The sequence below is a fragment of the Triticum urartu genome, chromosome 2A (genome assembly GCF_056163025.1).
Source record: "Triticum urartu cultivar PI428250 chromosome 2A, HENAU_Tu73, whole genome shotgun sequence".
In the NCBI taxonomy this organism is placed as follows: domain Eukaryota; kingdom Viridiplantae; phylum Streptophyta; class Magnoliopsida; order Poales; family Poaceae; genus Triticum; species Triticum urartu.
Genome location: NC_141874.1, coordinates 730266946 through 730280680, shown reverse-complemented (window position 1 = coordinate 730280680; position 13735 = coordinate 730266946).

The following is a 13735-nucleotide window of genomic DNA, read 5'->3' as shown; positions in this document are numbered from 1 at the left end:
CGAGATGACCCTGGTGATGTTGACGGTGAGCCCCTCAGGAAGAGGGTTCCTGCGAAGGTGATGTGGTATGCTCCTATAATACCACGGTTGAAACGTCTGTTCAGAAACGAAGAGCATGCCAAGTTGATGCGATGGCACAGTGAGAACCGAAAGAAAGATGGGAAGTTGAGAGCACCCGCTGACGGGTCGCAGTGGAGAAAAATCGAGAGAAAGTACTGGGATGAGTTTGCAAAGGACCCAAGGAATGTATGGTTTGCTTTAAGCGCGGATGGCATTAATCCTTTCGGGGAGCAGAGCAGCAATCACAGCACCTGGCCCGTGACTCTATGTATGTATAACCTTCCTCCTTGGATGTGCATGAAGCGGAAGTTCATTATGATGCCAGTTCTCATCCAAGGCCCTAAGCAACCTGGCAACGAAATTGATGTGTACCTAAGGCCATTAGTTGAAGAACTTTTACAGCTGTCGAATGGAAACGGTGTACGTACGTGGGATGAACACAGACAGGAGGAATTTAACCTTAAGGCGTTGCTGTTCGTGACCATCAACGATTGGCCCGCTCTCAGTAACCTTTCAGGACAGACAAACAAAGGATACCACGCATGCACGCACTGTTTAGATGACACTGAAAGTATATACCTGGACAAATGCAGGAAGAATGTGTACCTGGGCCATCGTCAATTTCTTCCGACCAACCATCAATGTCGAAAGAAAGGCAAGCATTTCAAAGGCGAGGCAGATCACCGGAAGAAGCCCGCCATGCGCACCGGTGATCACATGCTTGCTATGGTCAATGATTTACACTACGTAATCTTTGGAAAGGGTCCCGGTGGACTAGCTGTTCCGAATGACGCCGAGGGACACGCACCCATGTGGAAGAAGAAATCTATATTTTGGGACCTACCCTACTGGAAAGACCTAGAGGTCCGCTCCTCAATCGACGTGATGCACGTGACGAAGAACCTTTGCGTGAACCTGCTAGGCTTCTTGGGCGTGTATGGGAAGACAAAAGATACACCTGAGGCACGAGAGGACCTGCAACGTTTGCACAAAAAAGATGGCATGCCTCCGAAGCAGTATAAAGGTCCTGCCAGCTACGCTCTTTGAAAGTGCAACTATCCCTAGGTGGTTTTGGTAATTCATAACAACATATAGCTCATTGAGCTAATACTATTCCAAGATAATTATTTCAGGAAAGCTCAATGATTGGCATGGCATGGATGTGGAAGTGGAACCCTCAAAATGCTAAGGAAAAAGGATTGGCTCAAGCTCAAAAGCTCAAGACTCTTCATTTTATATTTTAGTGATCCAAGATCACATTGAGTCTTTAGGAAAAGCCAATACTATCAAGGAGGGATGAGGTGTTGCTTAATGAGCCTCTTGCTTCATGTGCTTAGTGATATGCTCCAAAACCCTCAACTACTTTCCCATATCCACATATGACCTAAACCCTAAGCCAAACTCGGTCCTACTGATTCTTCCTATCCGGCACCATCGAGTTTCACTTGTCATTAACCACTGCCAAACCCTAGCAATTCGGTCCTACCGATAAGGATCTCGATCTCACCGAGATGGGGTTGCAAACTCTCTGTTTCCCTTTCGTAACTTTTCGGTCCCACCGAAAGAGCGAATCGGTCCTACCGAGATTGCAATGTAAACTCAGTGTTTCCCCTTTGTAACTTTCGGTCTCACCGAAAGAGCAAATCGGTCCCACCGAGTTTGCCTGACCAACTCTCTGGTTAGCTAATTAGCAAATTCGGTCTCACCGAGTTTGTGTAATCGGTCTCACCGAGATTACGTTATGCCCAAACCCTAACCGAATCGGTCCTACCGAGTTGCATGTCAGTCCCACCGAAATTCCTAACGGTCACTAGGTTTACTATTTCGGTCAGACCAAGTTTTCTGCTTCGGTCCCACCGAGATTGGTAAATTGTGTGTAACGGTTGGATTTTGTGTGGAGGCTATATATACCCCTCCACCTCCTTCTCATTTAAAGAGAGAGCCATCAGAACACACACACCATTCCAACTCATATGTTCTGAGAGAGAACCACCTACTCATGTGTTGAGACCAAGACATTCCATTCCTACCATATGAATCTTGATCTCTAGCCTTCCCAAGTTGCTTTCCACTCAAATCTTCTTTCCACCAAATCCAAATCCTATGAGAGAGAGTTGAGTGTTGGGGAGACTATCATTTGAAGCACAAGAGCAAGGAGTTCATTACCTACACACCATTTGTTACTTCTTGGAGAGTGGTGTCTCCTAGATTGGCTAGGTGTCACTTGGGAGCCTCCGACAAGATTGTGGAGTTGAACCAAGGAGTTTGTAAGGGCAAGGAGATCGCCTACTTCGTGAAGATCTACCGCTAGTGAGGCAAGTCCTTCGTGGGCGATGGCCATGGTGGGATAGACAAGGTTGCTTCTTCGTGGACCCTTTGTGGGTGGTTGCTTCTTCGTGGACCCTTCGTGGGTGGAGCCCTGTGTGGACTCGCGCAACCGTTACCCTTGGGTGGAGCCCTGTGTGGACTCGCGCAACCGTTACCCTTCGTGGGTTGAAGTCTCCATCAACGTGGATGTAGGATAGCACCACCTATCCGAACCACGGGAAAAACATCCGTGTCTCCAATTGCGTTTGATATCTCCAAACCCTTCCCTTTACATTCTTGCAAGTTGCATGCTGTACTTTCCGCTGCCTATATACTCTTTACATGCTTGCTTGAATTATGTGATGATTGCTTGACTTGTCCTAAAATAGCTAAAATCTGCCAAGAACTAAAATTGGGAAAAGGTTAAGTTTTTATTTGGTCAAGTAGTCTAATCACCCCCCTCTAGACATACTTTCGATCCTACAAATGGTATCAGAGCTTTGGTCTCCATTTGCTTTGATCTCCATAGCTTTTGGTGGTCATAGCCTTGGTTTCACAACCTAGGAGAGTATGGCGTCTAGCGAGGGAAATTATCACCGTAGAGGTCCTTACTTTGATGGTACTAATTTTGCTAGTTGGAAGCATAAAATGAAAATGCATATTCTTGGACATAACCCCGCCGTTTGGGCTATTGTGTGTGTTGGTTTGGAAGGTGACTTCTTTGATGGGAGAGAACCAAACCGTGAAGCTACCGCGGATGAGTTGAAGATGTTGCAATACAATGCTCAAGCTTGCGATATTCTCTTCAACGGATTGTGCCCCGAAGAATTCAACAAAATCAGCCGCCTTGAGAATGCAAAGGAAATTTGGGACACTTTGATTGATATGCACGAAGGTACCGACTCCGTCAAGGAATCCAAGTTGGATGTGCTTCAAAGCCAACTTGACAAGTTCAAGATGAAGGATGGTGAAGGTGTCGCTGAAATGTACTCTAGGCTTGCTCTCATCACAAATGAGATTGCCGGCTTAGGAAGTGAAGAGATGACCGATAGATTCATCATCAAGAATATCCTAAGAGCCTTGGATGGAAAATATGATACCGTGTGCACATTGATCCAAATGATGCCCAATTACAAAGATCTCAAGCCAACGGAGGTGATTGGAAGAATTGTTGCTCATGAGATGTCACTTAAGGATAAAGAGGAACTTCACAACAAATCAAGTGGTGCCTATAAAGCCTCATGTGAAGCCCCTACATCATCAAGTGAGAAACAAGACTTCAATGAAGAATTGAGCTTAATGGTGAAGAACTTCAACAAGTTCTACAAGAGTAGAAGCAAAGATAGAAGCTCCAAGTCAAGGTCCTACAATGACAAAAGATCTTCTAGTCGAGAGCGAAACTGTTACAATTGTGGAAGACCCGGACACTATTCCAATGAGTGTATGGCTCCCTACAAAAGAAGAGAAGATTCTCCAAAAAGAAGAAGCAAAGGATCACCACCAAGAGAGAGAAGGAGTAGAGATGATCGTTATGAACGAAGATACTCACGGAGAAGCAAGGATTCGGAAAGGAAGGAAAAATCATCAAGGAGCTACACAAGACGAAGACATCAAGCTCATGTTGGTGAATGGGTATCCGGCTCCGACTCCGACAGCCACTCCGAGAGAAGTTATCACTCCGACTCCGAAGATACTCAAGATGAAGGTGTTGCCGGTCTAGCACTTGTGTCAACCAACTCCTACGACATATTTGACTCACCAAATGAAGGAATTGGAAGATGCTTCATGGCCAAAGGTCCTAAGGTAACACACCCCGAGTATGTTGATTTCAATAATGATGAAGATGAGTTGTTAGGTGATGATTTGCTTGGTGACAACTCTAGTGATGAATACTATGATGAAAGACCAATTAATCATGCTAATCAAGATAAAACGAATGACAATGATAAGGAGAAGATTGAGGCTCTAACTAAAGAACTAAAAACTCTTAAGTTAGCTCATGACACTATCTTCAAAGATCATCGAGAACTTTTAAGAGCTCATGAGAAACTACGCTTTGAAAAGCTCAATCTTGAGCAAGAGCATGAGTTCTTAAAGGCAATCAATGATGATCTCCGTAAGAAAAGCTCTTCTTACATTGCCAAGCGTTTACTCTTATCCACTTACATGCCTCAAGTCAAGTCTAACAAGGAAGATTCTTCCTCTAGTAGTAACAATGATCATGCTAAATCCAATATTGTTTCTTCTAGTAGTTCTCTTGATTCCACTAATGATTCTCTTAGCCAAGTTACACTTGAGCAAGAAAATAGCTTATTGAAGGGAATTATAGAGAAAGGAGTGTACAAAAGCCTTGCCGGGAGTAAGCAATTTGAGGAAATCGTGCGCAAGCAAGGAATGCACCGGAAGAATCAAGGTGTTGGTTTTGAACGAAAGTTCAATGCCAATGGAGTTGAATGGGAAGAAGATCAATACCCCAAGACAAAGTTTGTCCCTCAACAAGAGAAGTATACTTCTTTCAAGGGGACACAAGCTCAAGATGATCTTCCACCACAAGACCACGAGCAAAAAGGCAAGGACAAGCTTCAAGAGGAAATTGATGCATTTGAAGAAGCTCCAAAGACCTTAGTCAAGTGGATTCCCAAGACTACTTCAAGTTCCACTTCATCAAGTACGACTACAACTCCAAGGATTCCCATCAAGATGATGTGGATCCAAAAGAAGAAGAACTAGAGAGTTCTTGAGGGTGACTCCGCCAACATACTTCACTCTTATCATTTTGGCAAGAACAAGTGCAATCAACTTCCACATCTTGCACTAGTTCAAGGAGTCACAAACCCTCTTGTTGGTAAGACAAGGGACAAGGTAACCTAAAAGTTTTCATGGACATCATCCTTGTGTGCATCACTCTATGTCTATGGATATCCTTGTTTGTTCCTTGTGGGACTAACCCATGTAGGTATTGAAAGTGCAATTCACTCATATGGATAGCTCCAAGAGATCTACATCAACATTGAGCATCCACATCTTCAATATCTACATGAAGTCATCATCGACAAAACCCAAGGTTAGTTCATCCCTCTTAGGGGGGATATCACATCTAGGGGGAGCTTTACTCTAAGACTTGAGCTAAAGCAACTCTAAAGATGTGAACACAACAATGCTTTATGTAAAAGTGGTAACCCCACTTGAGCTTAAACGATGAGTATGACCTATGATCAAGTGTTCTCACTTGACTCCTAAGTCAATATACTCATATATAGATGACCTTGTCATCGCAAATTGCTTGATAGATGCTAGATTTGGTTGTGCATGCCTTGCCACATATTTCATTTGCCATCTTATTGTGTGAGCATGCTGGTTGCATATTTTACTCATTCGAGGACATCCACTTGTTGTTTTGATTGTTCGGCTTTATCTTCTTTTGCCAAGTGGATGGACAAGAATGCCTAAGAACCTCCTCTAGCTATCTATGATTTTCTCGTCTCAAACTCTATTCATGCTGCATCACAAAATTTGATCAAGTCAGATTCGAACCACTCTGTGTGAGGAGCGCTCGGAGTCCCCGATTCGTCATAGACTTAAACTTCCAAAACCTCTTTATGATTCTCGGTCTGACCGATACTCCACTTTCGGTCCTACCGAGATCATTAAGTTGATCTAGGTTTTCGATCTCGGTGCAACCGATTTGAACCTTTCGGTCACACCGAGTTTCAATAACTGCACGCAGTTATGAATCTCGGTGCCACCGAGTTGTTCCACTCGGTCACACCGATAGGGTCGGGATATATATAGTCACGGGAAAAATTTGGAAATTTCTCCGAACCCCTTCGCCCGCGCGATAGCCTGCTCTGCCCTTGAGGTCTCCGGATCGTCTTCTCGCCGCCAGCAGCCTCCAGTCGCTGGTCTCCATCGCCGTCAACGGGAATTCTGCCCCGCCGTTGCCGCCATAGCAAGTCCCCGCCGAACTAGGGTATGGACTTGATTTTTGTGCTATTCCTCAATCTGATTCCTAGCACATTATGATCATATTGTTTCTAGCCACGTTTGATAAACTTCTATCCAGTCAAAACGCTCATAGGTTAGGTTTGATTCGAAAATTCTAGGTTTAGGTTTCCGCCGAAACTATCTCGGACCCACCGAGTTGAAAAACTCGGTCCCACCGATTTGGCTTATGCCATTGCACAAGTGAGACTCGGTCTGACCGAGAATTACTTATCGGTGTGACCGATTTTTGAACTCAGTGAAACCCTAGCAGTCTCGGTGACACCGAACTGTGACTCGGTCCTACCGAGTTCACTAGTTTAGGTTCCAAAACTGCTTCGGTATCACCGAGTTTGAAAATCGGTAGATCCGAGATGATTTCAGTGGGAAACTAAAACTAAGTTTTTGGATCATTCTTTTTGCAAAAATCTCTGCATTTTGTGATGCTCATCCACTCTATCTCCTCTATAATCTATTCACAGGGTCAGCAGTCAGTTTGCAGCATGTCAGACCAGAGTGATAGCCAGAATCTGTCAGAGCAGCAAGTGGTCATGAGTGAGGGCACTAGTCCCTCCAGTTCATCTGATGAAGGCAGCAAGAGCACTCCTAGCAATTTGCCAAAGGCTTCCACGAGACAAAGGAAGAAGAAAACTTCAGATTCTGAAGATGAGGACTATGTGGCAGAGGAAGAGGCCACTTCCAAGAGAGTTGAGCCAGCTCAAGGCACAAAGCCAGGGCTGAAAATCAAAAGGCCAGCAGGCAGGCAGCCCATGTCAAAGGCAAGAGCCTCAATTGAGAAGCCCACTCCTCAAGAGCCAGTTGCAGCTGAGGGCAAGAAGAGAAAGGAAAGGGTAAAGAAGACTGTGGCTAGAGTACTTGGCAAAGCTTCCATCATGGAATAGGAAGAAGAAGAAGAAGAGGCAGCTGCACCAGCGCCCAAGGCACCCAAGCTTATGGGAGATGCGATAAAATCAGGGGGAGCTGCTTCCAAGGCCAAGCCAGCTCCAAAGCCAAAGCCCAAGAGGAACACACGGAGCATTCCTGCAGCTGAGAAGAACAAGGCCCCAGTGCCTGAGACTGTTGCTGAGGATGAGGAAGAGAATGTCCTTCGGAAGCTCAAGCCCAAGATCCCAGACCACAACGATGCTCATCCGGTGGCTGAGGACATGAAGCTCAGGAGAGACTCAGGGCTCAGGAAGTGGAGAGAAGCAGACCCATATGCTTCTAGGAGAAGGACTGCTGTGGACTACAGGTTTCATACCAAGGAGCAGCAGGATTTTTATGAGACAGTGCTGCTAGATAAGAAGCCCATTGTCTGTGATATGCGATGGGTTGATTGGACATACATCAAGGACAATGAGGAGCACTATCCTGGAGTGCAACACAGCTTCATAGCTTGTGGAGTAGCTGACTTTGTTGGGCAGAAGCTCACAAAGTGGAACGAGGAACTTATCATGCAGTTCTACTCCACAGCTCACTTTTATCCAGATGGGAGGATTACATGGATGTCTGAGGGTACAAGGTACCAATCTACAGTGGCTGAGTGGGCACAGATCATTAATGCCCCAGAGGAGCAAGATGAGGACTTGGATATCTATGCCAAGAAGAAGATGGACCACAACTCCATGTCCAACATGTACAAGGAGATTCTGAATGAAGCACTTGACACGTTCAAGTTTGGCTCAGTGCATTATCTGCTATCAGGATTTCCTACGATCAACTGGATCCTAAGGCACACCTTATTGCCTAAGTCTTGAGATCACAAGATGATCAGAGGCCATGCTATCAACTTGCTACATGTGTTTGATGTGCCTCAGAAGTTTAAGGTGATGAGCCTCATAGTGGAAACAATTAAGAGGACTACAGCAGATCAGAAGAGGAGTTGTGGATATGCCCCTTAGATTCAGGAGCTCATCAACTCCAAGATGGGCACGGGCGTATATTTGTTGGATAAGGAACACCTGCCCATCCGTCCAGATTTCGAGGACAATGAAGTTGTCATGACTGAGAACGAGCCATCATCTGCCCAAGCATTTGCAAAGAAGGAGAAGGCGAGGAAGGAGAAAGCTGCCAAGATGCCTACTCAAGAGGAGGCATCTGAGTACTTCTTGAAGACCAAACAAGAGCAGCTTGGTTACTTGATTGCATCCACGCTGAGGATTGAGCAAAGTATGGCCACCCTCACTCAGAATCAGCAGAGCCTAGAGAGAATCATGGAACAGAAGTTCTATGACTTGGATGTCAAGGTAACGGAAGTTCAGTCTGCAGTGGAGCAGCTCCAGGAGAACATGAATGAGAGGAGAGGCAGGACCACGACTCATGCTTTTTCTAGAGTGCCACGAGGCCCGAGGTCGTCTGCCGTGCCAGTTGCTGACACCAGAGCCACCACTTCAGCACCAGCTACAGCCTCAGCTCCAGCATCTACTTCAGCTCCAACTCCAGCGACTACTTCAACATCTACAGAAGCCTTCATCCTTGGAGTGATCCGGACTCCACTACCACCTGAAGATCAAGCCTGAGCGTCGATCTAGTGCTATGCATTTTCTAGGAACTTTTTGGTAACTTGTTGCCAAAGGGGGAGAAGATGTATAGATCATAGGCTTCGAGAGAGAGAGAGTGTTGCTTTTCTCTCTTGCTTTATTTGGTGGTTTTTCGAACTTATTTGCTTTTGAGTGCTTGATACTACATCATTATTTGTGAGACATTGATGATCATGTGTTTGATCATAAGCTACACTTAATGCTTGCTTAATGCTATTATCCTATCTATCTTGTGTGATCATTCATTATTCTTGGTGATGAGTGCATGTATTTCATTCTTATCATTTTGAGCGCTCCACCAAGATGTATGTGACATGGAAGAGTAACCCATGACTCTAAATCTTTGTGCATTTGCAGTCCAAAGCAAATTTTAAATATGCACAAATTTAGGGGGAGCTCTTACTTATCACATACTTCTCAAAGCGACGATATACTTCATGCTTATTATCATTTGTCGAAGCTTTGATCTATATGTTGTCATCAATTACCAAAAAGGGAGAGATTGAAAGTGCAACTATCCCTAGGTGGTTTTGGTAATTCATAACAACATATAGCTCATTGAGCTAATACTATTCCAATATAATTATTTCAGGAAAGCTCAATGATTGGCATGGCATGGATGTGGAAGTGGAACCCTCAAAATGCTAAGGTCAAAGGATTGGCTCAAGCTCAAAAGCTCAAGACTCTTCATTTTATATTTTAGTGATCCAAGATCACATTGAGTCTTTAGGAAAAGCCAATACTATCAAGGAGGGATGAGGTGTTGCTTAATGAGCCTCTTGCTTCATGTGCTTAGTGATATGCTCCAAAACCCTCAACTACTTTCCCATATCCACATATGAACTAAACCCTAAGCCAAACTCGGTCCTACTGATTCTTCCTATCCGGCGCCACCGAGTTTCACTTGTCATTAACCACTGCCAAACCCTAGCAATTCGGTCCTACCGATAAGGATCTCGGTCTCACCGAGATGGGGTTGCAAACTCTCTGTTTCCCTTTCGTAACTTTTTGGTCCCACCGAAAGAGCGAATCGGTCCCACCGAGATTGCAATGTAAACTCAGTGTTTCCCCTTTGTAACTTTCGGTCTCACCGAGTTCCACTCGGTTCCACTAGGTGTCACTTGGGAGCCTCCGACAAGATTGTGGAGTTGAACCAAGGAGTTTGTAAGGGCAAGGAGATCACCTACTTCGTGAAGATCTACCGCTAGTGAGGCAAGTCCTTCGTGGGCGATGGCCATGGTGGGATAGACAAGGTTGCTTCTTCGTGGATCCTTTGTGGGTGGTTGCTTCTTCGTGGACCCTTCGTGGGTGGAGCCCTGTGTGGACTCGCGCAACCGTTACCCTTGGGTGGAGCCCTGTGTGGACTCGCGCTACCGTTACCCTTCGTGGGTTGAAGTCTCCATCAACGTGGATGTAGGATAGCACCACCTATCCGAACCATGGGAAAAACATCTGTGTCTCCAATTGCGTTTGATATCTCCAAACCCTTCCCTTTACATTCTTGCAAGTTGCATGCTTTACTTTCCGCTGCCTATATACTCTTTGCATGCTTGCTTGAATTATGTGATGATTGCTTGACTTGTCCTAAAATAGCTAAAATCTGCCAAGAACTAAAATTGGGAAAAGGTTAAGTTTTTATTTGGTCAAGTAGTCTAATCACCCCCCTCTAGACATACTTTCGATCCTACACTCTTACGAAAGAAGAGAAAGAAATCTTCTTTGAATGCCTGCTCAGTATGAAGGTCACGACAGGCTTCTTGTCGAATATAAAGGGAATAATAAATATGCCAGAGAAAAAGTTTCAGAACCTAAAGTCTCATGACTGCCACGTGATTATGACGCAACTGCTTCCGGTTGCATTGAGGGGGCTTCTACCGGAAAACGTCCGATTAGCCATTGTGAAGCTATGTGCATTCCTCAATGCAGTCTCTCAGAAGGTGATCGATCCAGAAATCGTACCAAGGCTAAGGAGTGATGTGGCACAATGTCTTGTCAGTTTCGAGCTGGTGTTCCCACCATCCTTCTTCAATATCATGACGCACGTCCTAGTTCATCTAGTCGACAAGATTGTCATCCTGGGCCCGTATTTCTACACAATATGTTCCCCTTTGAGAGGTTCATGGGAGTCCTAAAGAAATATGTCCGTAACCGCGCTAGGCCAGAAGGAAGCATCTCCATGGGCCATCAAACAGAGGATGTTATCGGGTTTTGTGTTGAATTCATTCCTGGCCTTAACAAGATAGGTCTCCCTAAATCGCGGTATGAGGGGAGACTGACTGGAAAAGGCACTCTTGGAAGAGACTCAATAATATGCAGGGACGGATATTCTTGGTCTCAAGCACACTACACAGTTCTACAGAACTCTACCTTGGTGACCCCGTATGTCGATGAACACAAGAACAGTCTGCGCTCCAAACACCCGGAGCAGTGCGACGACTGGATTACATGTGAACACATCAGGACTTTCAACAGTTGGTTGGAAACACGTCTCGGAGGTGACAACACTGTTTGTGACGAGTTGTACTTGTTGTCCAGGGGACCATCTTTGACTGTATTGACTTACAAAGGATACGAGATAAATGGGAATACATTTTACACGATCGCCCAAGATCAAAAGAGCACCAACCAAAACAGCGGTGTCCGCTTTGATGCAGCAACCGAGAGCAGAAAGGACACATATTATGGTTACATAGTGGACATATGGGAACTTGACTACGGACCTGATTTTAAGGTCGCTTTGTTTAAGTGCAAATGGGTCAATCTGTTAGGTGGCGGGGTACAGGTAGACCCACAGTACGGAATGACAACAGTGGATCTGAAAAATCTTGGGTACACTGACGAACCGTTCGTCCTAGCCAATGATGTGGCACAGGTTATCTATGTGAAGGACATGTCTACCAAACCGAGAAAAAGAAAAGATAAGGAAGCGAATACATCATACGATGAGCCAAAGCGCCACATAGTTCTTTCAGGAAAAAGGGACATCCTGGGAGTGGACGGCAAGACAGACATGTCTGAAGATTATGAAAAGTTTCATGAAATTACTCCCTTCAATGTCAAGGCTGACCCAAGCATCCTGATAAACAATGAAGATTATCCATGGTTACGGCGCAATAAGCAAATGACACAAGCGAAGAAAAAGTGAAGACTTTCTCCCGCAACTATTATGATGATACCATGCCAAATTTGTAACAGACGAACATGCTACCATTGTCCGTTTTATACATGCACATGCTATGTGGGTGAAATTATGATACCATGCCAACTTTCAACCTTTTCAGAGTTCATTTTGAAATGCTTTCCAATTTCAGAGTCATTTAGCTCAAATAATGAATTAATAGCAAACAGAATGAACTACAAAACTTTTATGAAAATAAAAACAACCAATTAAAATATTATGTTATGATCAACTAAAATAAAACTATAATATTCTTCAATAGCAAAAAGAATATATTTTTTGTGACCTAAAATCAAACTATAAGTATTTAATTGTAATTATAAATAAAAAATAAATAGCAAAGAAGAAAAAAAATTCTATTTTTATAGTAAAGTTATTCATATACTAGTGATTCACACAAATTTTATAAAATTCAAATTTAAACTATTCAAAATTTTAAAACTAATGGCACTAACAGAAAGTTTATAATTTTTGTGACCTAAAATCAAAAGAAAATCACTAAAAAACTATAAGTATTTAGTTGTAAGTATAAATAAAAAATAAATAGAAAAAAAATTCTATTTTTATAGTAAAGTTATTCATAAACTAGTGATTCACACAAATTTTTAAAAATTCAAATTTAAACTATTCAAAATTTAAAACTAATGGCACTAACAGAAAGTTTATAATTTTTGTGACCTAAAAGCAAAAAGAAATCACTAAAAAACTGTAAGTATTTAGTTTTAAGTAGAAATAAAAAACCAAAAAAATGTAGAAATAAAAAAGAAAAAACCAAAAAAAATGCCACCTACTGGGCCTCCACGGCCTGAATACGACTAGAAACCCTACATGGGCCAGGATTCAGGCCCGCAGAGGCCCAATAGGCCCACAGGCAGTAACAAGTTTAGGCCCAAAAGCCTGCATTAGAGAGGAGCTCGAATGGGGAGGCACAGCAGCGCTTATAAACAAGTGCCGGCGCCCTTCAGCTAGCGATGTGGGACTAAACTTCAGCTAGCGATGCAGCACAAGGCCATTGGTCCCGGTTGGTGCCACCAACCGGGACCAATGCCCCCTTTAGTCCCGGTTGGTGCCACCAACCGGGACCAATGGCCTTCGCTTCCCGCCCTTTCGGCTGCCGAAAATTGGCCTTTGGTCCCGGTTCGTCGCACCAACCTGGACTAAAGGGAGCATTAGTCCCGGTTGGTGCCACCAACCGGGACCAAAGGCCTGGATATATATACAACACTTGTCAAAATTTTCATTCAGTTCCTCAACTCCCCGCCGCCGACGCCACCCTCTGCCCCGACGCCCTGCTCCTCGTCGTCGTCGCCCCGTCGCCGCTCGCGCCCCGCGTCGCCCCGACGCCGTCGCCGCCGCCCTCGACGCCATCTGCCCCGACGCCCTGCTCCTCGTCGCCGTCGCCCGCGCCCGTCGTCGTCGCCCCGTCGCCGCCCGCGTCGCCCCGACGCCGTCGCTGCCCCGCGCCGCCCCGACGCCGTCGCCGCCGCCCTCGATGCCATCTGCCCTGACGCCGGCGCCGCTCCCCTCTGTGAGCAGCTGCCGCCATGCCCCTCTGCCCTGCTGGTGCCACCATGTTTTTTTCATATGTTGCTATATGTTTTTTATTTTTATTAGTTTATTTTTTTTGTTCATATGTGATGTATATGTGTATGTGGCTATAATGTATATG